Raw genomic sequence first — 13935 nt, forward strand, 5'->3', positions numbered from 1 at the left:
TTTACTGAGAAATTAGAGCACCATCATTTCCAATCACAATGACGTCGTCAACATATATCAAGAGAAGTACGACAAGTTTTTCGTTTTGTAAAATAAATAGAGAGGTGTCTAACCTTGAGTTTTTGAAGCCCCATGATAATATAATAATTTTCAACATGTTTGCCCATGCCCTTAGAGCTTGTTTTAAGCCGTAGAGAGCTTTGTTAAGACAATACATAATTTGGATAGTACGGGTCAACGTACTCTGGCGGTTGGCACATGTACACTTCTTCATCAAGGTTTCCATTTAGAAATGCATTATTAAAGTCCAGCTACCAAATAATTCATTGATGAGAGACAACAAGACTGAGGACAATCCGAATTATGGATGCCTTAATAACAGAATTAAATGTTTCAAAGAAGTCAATACCCGAATGTTGGTGAAATCCTTTTGCAATAAGGTGGGCTTTATATCGTTGTACTGTGTCGTCGGTGTTTCACTTAATCCAAAAAATCAACTTGTTGTCAGCTACATTTTGATGAAGCTTAAGAGGAATAAGAGTCCACATCCGGTTGTGCATAAGGGCCTGATACTCATTGTCCATGGCAGTCTTCCACTGTGGAGTAGCAAGAGCATTAGATACACGGGTAAGCTCTATGGTAGTTTAGTTTCTAGTTATCTTGGACACCCAGACTTTAGGTTTAAAAATTTTGACCTTAGCTCTTGTGATCATTAGATGACTTGGTTGAGGAAGAGAATAGGGGTTGGAGGTGTCTAGTGAAGGAGCTAGAGTGGAGGACAGGGGTTGGTTTTGGGTTTGGGTTTGGTTTATGGGTTGATTTAATTAGTGATCTTAATTTTTAGATGGGGGCTGATATAAGGGTATGAGTGTAATTAATGGTAGAGAGGACCAGGTTCGGTGTTGGGCTGTGAGATTGGATGTGGATTGGGTTTTAGAGTTCGATGTGGGTCAATTAGCAAGACCCATTTCGTCGAAGGTTGTTGAGAAGGGAAATTCATCTTCATTGAATTTCACATGTCGAGTAATGTATATTCTGCCACTGTTGTTTATACATTTGTATCCTTTGTGTGATGAGCTTGGCCTCAGATAAGCACATTTTTCAGAGTGAAAACCAAATTTGTTAGTCTAGGAATATAGGGAAGACAGATGCATCCAAAAACACGTAGACTATGTACATCAAGTTTTTTCTCAAGCAATACCTCCATGGGTGATTTTTCGGCTACAATAGGTGTTGGAAGACCATTGATTAGTTGAGTTGCAGTAGAGAAAGCCTCCTACCAAAAGTACAAGGGCATAGATGCTTGAGCCCTCAAGGTGAGTCTAGTTTCCACAACATGTTTGTGTTTTCGTTCAACACGACCGTTTTGCTGAGAGGTATAAGGACATGACATGCGTGATTCAATGCCATGTTGTTTGCACAGTTGATGGATTTTTACGTATTCTCCACCATTATCTAACTAAATAGTTTTGATTCTTGAATTGAACTGAGTTCTCACCATTGTTAAGAAATGTTTGAAGTTTGCTAAGGCATCACTCTTTATTTTTAAGGGATAAACCCACACAAATCTACTAAAGTCATCTAAAAATAGTATGTAATAGTGATAACTTGTAGAAATATAGATTATTGTAGTTATTTCGTTTAAAGTAATAAAGGTAAGAAGAAGATTATGCATCAATCATGCCTAGAATTCATGCTAAACATTAAGTTTGCGCCAAAGTACCTTAAAAGTAACTGTTGACCACATTTCATGATCGAGCCACGACACTTTGTTTCTTTGAAATTGTCCCCACAGATCTTCTGTCATATCTTCAGTACGTTGACCATGAGTCCAATGCTGACATTCTTACCTATCGCGTCAGATGGTGACGACAGATTAGAGTGGGAATCCCAACAAAGAACAACGCATGGTTCTATAAATAAAGCCTTGATGCCATGAAGAGAATAACGGGGAATGATCGAGAAAAGCTCTGAGAGTTTTAGGAGAACAATCCACCTTCACTTTCCACCCGATCCAACATTGAAGTTTTGTCGGAAAATAGTCTGAGAAGACTTTCTCTCTTCATTCAACCTCAATTACACTAGCAACCTTGAAAACAATCTGTTGAACGCAAGAAATTGCTATCAACTGACTACTCACCTCACTTCTTTACAATTATAGTTGTTGTAATACTTTTTGTTTGAGACATTATCATTTTGTATTCTTTAACTATATTGCTTTCTTAATATCAACATTTCACTTTTCATCACTGGTCCCTTCTGTGCTTCCGCTTTTATTTTAGCCATGAATCACTAAATTTAATGGGCTACGGAGGAAGGTTATTATCGTGAAGCCAAGAAAATTTTAAAGAAGTTATCCTATTTGCTTAATGTGCAATTATTTTAAGCTTGGTTTTGATTACTCATAAAGACAGACCTAAAGGACCAATTACAAGAAGCAAGGCAAAGAAGATTCAAGAGGCATTCACACTACATCTGCAAAAACTAGCAAATTCACAAGAACCGACAAATTATTTTGAGACCAAGGTTTTATATAATGTTAGTTCAATGAGTCAAGAAGAGAATAGCATGAAGATGGCATGGGATAAGTCCTATAGTTTGGAAGATGACACGGTGGTAAAATAAGTGTGTAGATTTTGTGAAGAAAATGCTGTCAAGTGTGCACTGCATGGGAAAATGTGATGTCAAACCTTGTCAAACGTGCACATCTACTTAACCGCCTTCTAGAGGAGATATTTAAGGCAATTTGAATACTTTCTACATTTTTCGTTTTGCATTTTGACTTATAATTTATTATACAATTAAGTTTCAAGTTTCTAGGTATTATTTTCTATAATTCGCAATTAATTGTATTTGAATGACTTTTGAGTTTCTTGGTCTATCCACGACCATTTGACCTATAAAATAGCTTATAATTCTCTTCAAAACTCATATTATCCATATTAAAAAAAAGTTTGTGCTTATTCAACCCTTTGGTGTTGTCTTTTTCTTTCAAATCTTGCTTTAGATTTAATGTTTAAATCAATTCATTGGATTAGTCTTGATCAAGCTAATTCTGGAGTGAGTTGTCTTAGGATCTAAGAGTGACCATCATAAATTCTAAGTTTGATCTAAGTTAGCTTTCTTTGTGAGTGCTTGCAAGGATCCTAGAAGGACCTCTAACTTTGCATCCAACAAGCATTGCAGGTGCTTATCATTTGGTATCAGTGTATTTGTTCATCGTTCTTGGCCGACTTTAGAGGTGTTATCTTTACTTTATTTTAAAAAATAAAATCTCCAAAGAAATTGTTTACATCTTATACTACAAGACATACTACAACTTGTCTTGAAAACTTCTTCATAAGCTCTTGGATCTTAAAGAAAAAAAAACTCAGCAAGAAAAAAAAGAAAAAAAACAGTAGGAAAAAAGAAGAAGAAAAGAAATCAAAGATCCAAGGCACATGAAAGTTTCTTGTCATTCATTTGAAAAAAAAGAGAAAAAAATCCATATTTGTTTTCTTTTAGCCTAATTTTAGCTACTCTAGTCTTAGTTTGTGAGAGTTGATCATTTTGAATTGGTTTTTATCAAAATTTTAGTAAGATTGCACCAAAAATATAAGCCAACCCTTGCATCTTTGACCTAGTACCAAAAGCCTATCCTTGAGTGATAAACACGAGTGTTCTCGAGTGAAATTGGTGAAAAGTGTGGTGAGGACCTTTTATTACTAACTTAAAAATGTCATAGCATGAAGGAGTACCACAAGTACAAGATACTAATATGGCTATTCCTCAAGCCATTCAAGGCATGATGGAAATGATGAGGGATAGGCAAGAAAGGAGGGCATAACAACAAAGATTCTTATGAGAAGATGAGGGAGTATTTGACTTAGTTGAACAAGAAGGAAAACTTGGAGGAAGAGGAAATGTGAGAGTAAGAGGAAGAAATAATATACACCATAGACGAGGAGAAAGAATCCATGAAGATAGAGATAGTGGAGTCAAGCTCAAAATTCCACCATTTTGTGGAACGTCAGATGTGGAGACATACTTGGAATGGGAAAAGAAGATAGAACATGTATTTGATTGCAACACATTTAGTGAGAATAAGAAGATGAGATTTTTCATTGTTGAATTCACTAACCACGCGGGAAATTGGTATCAACATCTCAAATCCGAGAGAATGAGGAAAGAGGAGGATCCCATTGAAACTTGGGAAGAACTTAAAGAAGCCATGAGAAAGAGGTATGTTCCAAAACATTATGAAAGAGATTTGAGAACTAAATTGCAAGTTTTGAAGTAGGGAACAAAAAGTGTAGTTGAATATTATCAAGAGATGGAAACTTCGATGGAAAGAGCAAATATTTAAGAAGAAGAAGAAGACACCATGTCTAGATTCCTTGGAGGTTTAAATCGAGAAATTGCTCATCTCATTGATAAATATCCACAGCTATACTTGGAAGATATGTATCATTATGCAATCAAAATTGAAGAACAATTGAGAGAAGAAAAGGAACATTCCAAGAGGTATAATTCTAAAACTAATACCTTTTCAAATTCTAATGTCTAGAACAAGGATGGTTTTGTGAATAGGGGTGAAGCAAAAGCGAAATTTGTGGCTCCTAAAAGAGTGGAAGCCGGGAGCACCTATACTAAAAAGAATGAAGCTTCAAAGGAGGAAAGAGAGAAATCTAGTTCTATTCAATGTTGGAAGTGAAAAGGATTTGGGCACATGAGCAAAGATTGTGTTAATAAAAAAGTCATGGTCATAAGAAATGGAATTATTGATTCGGAAGATAATGTGATGAACAAGGTGGCCAACTTGAGGAAGAATCCGAAGCCTTTGATGATGAGTACATTGAAGAAGATAACTCCATATCCTTAGTTGCAAGAAGAGTACTTAATGTGTCGATCAAGGAGGAAAAAGTTGAAGATCAAAGGGATTGATAGTGGAAGTTCCACAAATGTAGTAAGTAGTTTTCTTGTAAAATGACTCCAACTCACTACTTGTCCACATCCAAAACCATATAAACTTCAATGGTTAACAAACAAAGGAGAATTGAAGGTAAACTCTCAAGTTCTTATTTCTTTTACTTTGGGAAGATATAAGGATGAGGTTCTTTGCGATGTAGTACCTATGCATTCGTGTGATATGTTATCGGGACGACCTTGACAATATGATAGAGAAGTCACATATGATGGTTTGTTGAACAATACACATTTACTTTGAATGGAAAGAAGTTTACTTTGCTTCCATTATCTCCATATGAAGTACACAAGTGAAATTAGAAAAGAAAAGAAAAGAATTTAAGGATCAAGAAAGGAAAGAATAAAGTAAGTTAAAGGAGAAGAGAGAAAAAAAGGAGAAAAGTGAGGGGCAAAAGGTGAGTGAAAACCAAGAGAGAAAAAAAAGCTATTTTGAGGAAAAAAGAAAGAGTGTGAGTTTGGTTATGAGAAAGGGGGAATAGAGGAATATGTTTTCATTCGAAGCACCAAACTTTGTACTTATATGCAAAGGGATGTACTTAGTAACTAAACCTAACTCTAATGATGATTTTCCTAGTGCTTTTAAATCTCTTTTTCAAGAATTTAATGACATGTTTCCACATGAAGATGCACCTACGGGTCTACCTCCTTTAAGAGGAATTAAGCACAAAATTGACTTCATACTCGGGGCAACGCTTCCAAATATGGCGGCCTAAAGGACCAATCCAATTGAGGCTGATGAAATTCAAAGGCAAGTGGAAGAACTCATGGATAAAGGTTATGTTCGAGAAAGCATGAGTCCTTGTTCGATTCCAGTCATTTTAGTACCCAAGAAAGATGGAACTTGGAGGACGTGTGTTGATTTCGAGCCATCAACAAAATAACGGTAAAGTATCGACATCCTATTCCTAGATTGGATAACATGCTAGATGAATTACATAGTGCAAACTTGTTTTCAAAAATTGATCTTAAAAGTGGTTACCATCAAATTCGAAATCATGTGAGAGATGAGTGGAAAATGGCTTTCAAAACAAAAGTTGGTCTTTATGAATGGCTTGTTTACTAATGCACAAAGCACTTTTATGAGGCTAATGAATCATGTGTTGAGAGAATACATTGAAAAATTTGTTGTGGTATACTTTGATGATATTCTTATTTACTCTAAAAATTTCAATGAACATATTTTGCATGTCAAGATAATTTTGCTTAAACTTAGAGAAGAAAAGCTTTATGCCAATTTCAAAAAGTGTAGTTTTTGTCTAGACCAATTCAATTTCTTAGGATTCATTGTTGGAAAGGATGGAGTGAAAGTTGATGAGAAAAAGGTCAAGGCTATTCGAGAGTGGCCAACACCCACCAATGCAACTAAGGTGAGATCTTTTCATGGTTTGGCTAGTTTTTATAGGAGGTTTATTAAGGATTTCAGTAGCATAGTCTCACCATTGAATGAACTTTTAAAAAGAATGTGAAATTTGAATGGAAAGAAAAACAAGAAAAAGCATTCAATGAATTGAAAGATAAATTGACTAATGCACCTTGTCTTACTTTACCTAACTTTGACCAATCCTTTGAAATTGAAAGAGGTTAGTCATGTTCTTTAGTGAAAAGCTAAATGGAGCACAACTTAGCTACCCCACATATGATAAGGAATTACATGCACTTATAAGGGCTTTGCAAGTTTGGCAACATTACTTGTTGCCAAAAGAGTTTGTCATCCACACGAATCATGAAAGCTTGTAGCACCTCAAAAGTCAAACAAAGTTGAGCAAGGGGCATGCTAAATAGGTAGAGTTCATTGAGACATTTCCATGTGTCATTCATTACAAGAAAGTTAAGGATAATGTGGTGGCTAATGTATTATCAAGAAGGTATGCATTGTTTTCTTCACTTAGTGCAAAAATTCTTGGTTTTAAACACATGATTGGTTTGTACAAAGTAGAGACATCTGAATTTCATGATGTGTATATTCAATGTTTAGAAGGGAAAAATGTGCATGATTATAGTGTGTTTGATGAAATGCCTTTTAGGAAAGGAAAACTTTGTATTCTTAAGTGTTCCATTTGAGAGTTGCTTGTGAAGGAAGCTCATGGGGGAGGATTAATGGGACATTTTGGGGAATTTAAAACATATAACATGTTGGCTGAACATTTTTATTGGTTGAAAATGAGAAAGGATGTGAATAAAGTGTGCAAACAATGTTTCAAATGTAAGGAGGCTAAGTATAAGACACAACCACATGGTCTTTACACACCTTTAGATGTTTCTAGTGAACCTTGGGTTGACATTATCATGGATTTTGTTTTAAGACTACCAAAGACTAGGAGACATCATGATAGCATTTTTATGGTAGTTGATAGGTTTAGTAAAATGGCACATTTCATACAATGTAATAAAACAGATGATGCTACTAACATAGCTAATCTTTTCTTTAGGGAAGTGGTTAGATTGCATGGAATTCCTAAGACCATTGTTAGTGATAGAGATGCAAACTTTTTAAGTCATTTTTGGAAAGTTTTGTGTGGTAAATTGGGAACTAAGGTTTTTTTTTCAACAATTTGTCACCCACAAACCGATGGGCAAACTGAGGTGGTTAATAGAACATTGGGGACTTTGCTTAGGTCACTAATGTCTAAAAATCTCAAGTCTTGGGAGGATACTCTACCTTTTGTAGAGTTTGCTTACAATAGAGCAATACATAATACCACTCATTGTTCACCTTTTGAGGTTGTGTATGAATTTAATCCATTAACTCCTTTAAATTTGTCACCCTTGTCACCTAATATGTTTACTAGTGATGCAGTTGTTTCAAGGGCAGAATACATAAAAAATTTACATAAAGAAGTCAAAGAAAGGATTGAAAAGAAGAATCAAAAGCTTGTTAATAGCAAAAACCAAGGGAGAAAGAAAATGATATTTAAACCCGGTGATTGGGTTTGGGTTCATCTACGAAAGGAAAGGTTTCCAGATCAAAGGATGTTTAAACTTCAACCAAGAAGAGATAGTCCATTTCAAGTGATAGAGCGGATCAATGATAATGCCTACAAATTAGATCTTCGAGGTGAGTACAACGTAATTTCTACTGTCAATGTGGCTGATTTGACTCCTTTTGATGTAGGGAATGAAGACCTTTATTTGAGGACAAATCATTTTAAAGAAAGAGGGGATGATGTGAATTCAACCATGGAACCTTGCATGTACCTAAAAGACCAATTACAAGAAGCAAGGAAAAGAAGATTCAAGAGGCATTCACACTATTGGGGTTGATACCCTAAATCTTTTAGGGTTCTTTAGTTTATAAACATTTGTATGAACAAATATTTTGTGATTTATAATATATGATATTTTATTCACATTGTTTATGAAATATTTGACATTTTAGTTGTATTAACCACAAACCAATAAACTAAGATCCATGGTTATCGTTGTAACTTAAACATATATGTGGAGACATATAAGTGGATCGTGTTTAAGTGATAACCTAAATGATATGTAGTATATGAATAAGACTGGATACCTTATCCTGGTGACACTACGAGTATGGCCCGCTTTGTAGGTGTTACAAATGTTGTAAAGTACTACAAATGATCTGATCTTGATCATTCATATATTAGACATGTGAGCGAAGATATTCTATATAAAGGAGTTTGTATAAGACCAAACCACGAAATGTTTAGTCCCGTTATATAACACCATTCATAATTGAAAATTTTATTTCACTAGGATAGCACCATTCATAAATGTTGTGAACTCTTACCTATGAAAGCGGTCCTTTGATTTGCATGGATGAGGGTGATCAGATCACCGACTTAACAAGCCTACCATTTTGGGGATTCATCTGATTGGGAAGCTAGAAACTCAGCTACACAAGATGAAATTCACTCCTTCCTCGAAGCAGGGATAAGTAGATAATTTACTCCCTTAAAGCCTGATTCCGGGTCTTGAACAATGTGACACCATATTCTCTCTTGGCTTGAGAGGGTTTAGTCATAGTGAGACTATGATCTATTGTTCATTAGAGGGATCAGTAGTACTTAAGAAGTTAGATGTAACTACAGAGACAAAACAGTATTTTGGCCCGACTGTACTTACGATCGATTTATGAAGGGTCATTGTCCTGTTGATTGGTTATATCCAATGCACATAGAAATATATATGTAGTGCAAAGAGTGCAGCTGTCGGTCTTTAGTGGAGTGCCCGACAGCTAACGAATGGTGGATAATGTGATTAAAGAATTTAGTCAATTATTCACGTACCGTTGGAGGTTCAAGCTACAGATCCATAAGGTCTCCTTGGTTGCTCAATTGATTCAAGTTGAGAATCAGTTTTTGGGTTAATTTGAAATGTTCAAATTAACAAGAGGGAATTTAATTATATATGATATAATTCAATTAATTCAATTATATATGATATAATTGATATAATATATTTGATACATTATTTTTTGATTGGAGGAACTAATATTTGAATATGATTCAAATATAAATTCTATGAATAAGATTCATAATTATTAAATTTAATATAAATATGATTTATATTAAATGGAATAAAATAAAGAAAAAAGAACTATAGTTTATATATTATATATGATGCAATATTAAAACTATAGGTTAAAAATATATATGATAAATTAGTTATCATATTTATTTATATATATTAATTATTGATAATTAAAAATCTTTTTCACAATAACCACCCTTAGTGTTAGTTATATGGTTTATGGCAAAGTGGAATAAAGATGAAAATTTGTTTTCTAATTATTCTATGAAAAACAAGTGATATATGAATGTGATTATCAATCGAGTTTACTAGATGATCACTTGAGAGCCTAAATGATCGAGTAGCTAGTCTATGCAATAGTCTTACCGTTTACTTGATCATCTTCCTCCTTCACTTTAAAGCTTCCCTCTAACCAAAATAAGCCAGAACCACCACTCCTGGATTCTCACATCGAGAATACCAAGGTAATCTTGTGGTAGTGTCTGGTTTGTTTGAGGATCAAGTTGCTACTCGTTGCTGTTCGAGGGATATCAAGTTGTTTGTTGTGTTCGTGAACGATCGAGGGATATACTTGAAGAAGGGTTCTTCAAAGGTATAGTCTCTTATCCTTTGTACTTTATTCAAAGCATACTGTTATTTAGTTTGTAACGCATAATCTATTTTGTATGACTGTAAATATATGTGTTCAATCACAATGGAGTTTGGACGATCCACATCCACTCAAAGATCCTCTGTAATTAGAGTTCCTTCACACACTACATCTGCAAAAACTAGCAAATTCACAAGAACCGACAAATAATTTTGAAACCAAATTTTTATATAATGTTAGTTCAATGAGTCAAGAAGAGAATGATATGAAGATGGTACAGGAAAAGTCCTATAGTTTGGAAGATGACACGATGGTAAAAAAAGTGTGCAGATTTTATGAAGAAAATGCTGTCAAGTGTGCACTACATGGGGAAATGTGATGTCAAACCTTGTCAAACGTGTACATCTACTTTGTCGCCTTCTAGAGGAGATATTTAAGGAAATTTGAAGACTTTCTACATTTCTAGTTTTGCATTTTGACTTATAATTTAATATTCAATTAAGTTTCAAGTTTGTAGGTGTTATTTTCTACAATTTGTAATTAATTGTATTTGAATGACTTTTGAGTTTTTTGGTCTATCCACGACCATTTGGTCTATAAAATGGCTTGTAATGATCTTTAAAACTCAGATTATCCATAGTAAAAAAAAAAAAAAAACTTGTGCTTATTCAATCCTTTGGTGTTGTCTTTTTCTTTCAAATCTTGCTTTAGATTTGATGTTTAAATCAATTCATTTGATTAGTCTTGATCAAGCTAATTTCGGAGTGAGTTGTCTTAGGATCTAAGAGTGATCATCATAGATTCTAAGCTTGATCTAAGTTAGCTTTCTTTGTGCATGTTTTCAAGGATCCTAGAAGAACCTCTAGCTTTGCATCCAACAAGCATCGCGGGCGCTTATAAGTAGCTATAACCAACTTCTCGAGAGAGAGATGGTTGTGGAACTCGTTAAGCAAAGAAAGAAGTATTTCTAGAGATAGAAACAACCTTGCGCTCTCAAGCATTCTTATTCATGCATCATAGAGATATGACAAGTGTGGCGAGCCACTGAGAGGTGCGAAAAAATTATAAACTTTGAGCTGGGATAAATTCCTCCTACAAAGCTTAGAGATGCGATAATGATCTTCTCCCAAACCCTATCTTCTCCATATATTTTCTCTACGTCCAATGCTGCATCCTTCATTCTCTTATTTGAGGCTCTGAGAATGTTTTCTTTAATAACCTAAAATTTAGTTTATCGCATGTTCAAAGCACACTCATGAAAAATTAACTTCGTCGAATAGATCACATTTATTTAAAGCAATTGTAGTAGATCCCCGTGTTCAACCTTAGGTCATCCTAAGACAATCGCAATCAGGTTTCACTTGGCCTATAATCGAGAAAACTTGTGATTAACCCATGCTCATTATACTGCGATGTGTGCTAGTATTAACACATATCACTTGTGGTCTAGTGCAAAATTCATCACATATTTTAAAACCAACAAGTAGCAAAAGTCATCCATGGATAGCATGGGTGCTGGGCCCCAGATGTCCGAGTGGATTAGATCAAATGGTTTCAATGCTTGAGAAACAAAGTTTGGAAAAGGTAGTGCATGGGATTTTCCTAAGTGACAGGATGAGCAAAATTCAAAAGATTCATTTCCTTTAACGGACAAATTACAACCTTTAATGATTAAATAAAAAACTCTGGAAGATGGGTGTCCTAAATGACAGTGCCAAACATTCTTTGATACAACACTGTTAATTCTAATATGAGACAGAACAAATGTTGTAACTATCATGAAATTTTAGGCACTGATTGGTATAGTCCATCATTAGGATTCCCTTCAAAAGTACTTGACCCGTACCCTTGTCCTTTACAAGATAATAACTATCATGAAATTCAATGTACACAGAGTTATCTTAAGCAAGTTTAATACACTAACCAAATTCTTAGCAATTTCAGGCACAAATAATACATTATTAAGATTGAGCAGTGATTTTCTATTATTTAGAACTGAGTTACCAACATAAGCTATATGTAATTGATCACCATTACCTACTGTTTCTAATTCATTACCAACATATTCAACAAGATTGGTGAGAGTGTTGTAATCAGTAGTTACATGGTTGGATGTACCACTGTCTACGTACCAATTTGGATCAGGTAAACCGTCGTTGTTTGTCAGGAAGGGATTACTAGTCTGTGAGGTCATGAGAGCAGCTAGTGACTTGCCATCGTTGGTATTGGGCGTATCAGTGTTCCCATTGGACCCTTAATTGTTGGTGTTGTTGTTGTTGGGAACAAATTCCATTTCAAAACGGTGATAATAGACGTATGCAGTGTGACCAATTCTGTCACACACTTGACAGATTGGGTGAATTTCTTAAACCTACCCCTTCCATTTCCATGTCCTCTGTTCCCAAAATTATTCTGAACACCATGCTGACCAGGGAACGTTGAGCGACCACCACTGTTTGGGTTTTGATTTTGGGAACATGGACCACCGTTACCTCTGCCTTGGGTCATATTGACTGTGGGATTGATTTCTACTCCATTAACACGAAGTAGATTCTGATAGTCTAGTCGTCGTTCATAGACTAGTAGTTCAGATTGCATCTCCAACCATGTTGTATTTGGTTTTCCTAGGAGTGTTGCGATGACGAGATTGTAGTCCTCATCCAGTCTGCATAAGATTTGGGAGACAAAGGCTCGGGTGGGAACATGACTTCCTGCTTGACCTAAATTGTAAGAATGCAATTTCATTAGATGTAAGTATTCAAACATACGCAGGTTACCTTTTCTTTGTTGTTGAAAGGTTTGTCTGAGGTAGTCTTCCTCAACTCTTGATTGTACACCAAAAAGCTGCTGAATAGGGTCCTTCGACTTGTCATATCCCATCACCAGAGTTGTGATTTCAAGAGTCATTGAGTTGTAGAGCCACCCAAAGAGCAACTAACCGACGACAAGCCAGGCTTCGTATTGGGGGTTGAGTTCTCTTGTTGGTCCAGTGCTCGACGAGCTGGCAGCTGTGGGCTGAGAGCTTGAAGCTCTAGTGATCGTTGCATCCTTAGACACAGTGGTGTTTTGATTTAGGTACACTGGTGGGCACTCGATCAGACCATTGAAGTATCCTTCCAATCTGTAGCTGCGAAGAATTAGGAGGACAAGATTTTTTCATAGAAGAAATTTACCTCAATCCAGCTTGATTATCGTGATGTGATTTAGGAGTTGGTTAAGAGAGGGCAATTGAAATTTGGAACGATAGCATTTGCCATTAGGGCTTTGATACCAAATTGGAGTTCAAGCAAAACAGATGATGAGAGAATTTCCCTTGATTTTCTTGTCTTCGAATGAATGGACCCTCGGGTCATTTATACACAGAAGCCCAATAATTGGGGCAAAAATAATAAGGATAAATAGTGAAAAATATATTACACATGGCACAATCTTAGTAGAGGGAGAATATTCTTCCTAACAGATTTTCAACAAACGGATGCTTCTGGATTTAGTGAGCTGCGAATTCTCTTGCATAGCTGACTGTATTGAGCTGTACGCTTGGATTGTACTGACTGTGTATTGGGTTTTTCAACATGCTGACTCACTTCCTTGATACTAGACCCTCTATTATAAAAAATTAGCATATTTGATGATAATCAAACCTATTTCAATAGAATGAATTGTCAGAAACTTTTGAATTACTGCCACCAGCCTCAATTTCTTAGTTTTAGTAGTACTCAACTTCTCTGTAAAACATAAACAAACAATCACCATTTCCATGCTTTAAAAACAGATTGGGTAAGAACAAAAACAAATTAAAAAACCCCAAAATTTAGCTCACATTGTCTTCCTTTTCAGACTTCAACTGTTCTATAAAAACCTTCATCCATTTCCCAGAAGCCCCCGTC

The 13935-nt window shown here is 35.3% G+C and overlaps 1 long non-coding RNA gene across 1 annotated transcript; it reads right to left on the minus strand.

Annotated features, from left to right (window-relative positions):
- Window positions 1–11949: 11949 nt before the first annotated feature.
- Window positions 11950–13372, minus strand: LOC120069524 (uncharacterized). The gene is made up of 2 exons (XR_016531377.1): window positions 12826–13372; window positions 11950–12759 (listed from the first exon to the last, which is right to left on the minus strand). It is a non-coding gene; the product is annotated as an uncharacterized LOC120069524 (long non-coding RNA).
- Between the last annotated feature and the right edge of the window lie 563 nt (window positions 13373–13935).

Source organism: Benincasa hispida, chromosome 8, assembly GCF_027475165.1.
Source record: "Benincasa hispida cultivar pf3 chromosome 8, pf3_genome.v1.1, whole genome shotgun sequence".
Lineage (NCBI taxonomy): Eukaryota > Viridiplantae > Streptophyta > Magnoliopsida > Cucurbitales > Cucurbitaceae > Benincasa > Benincasa hispida.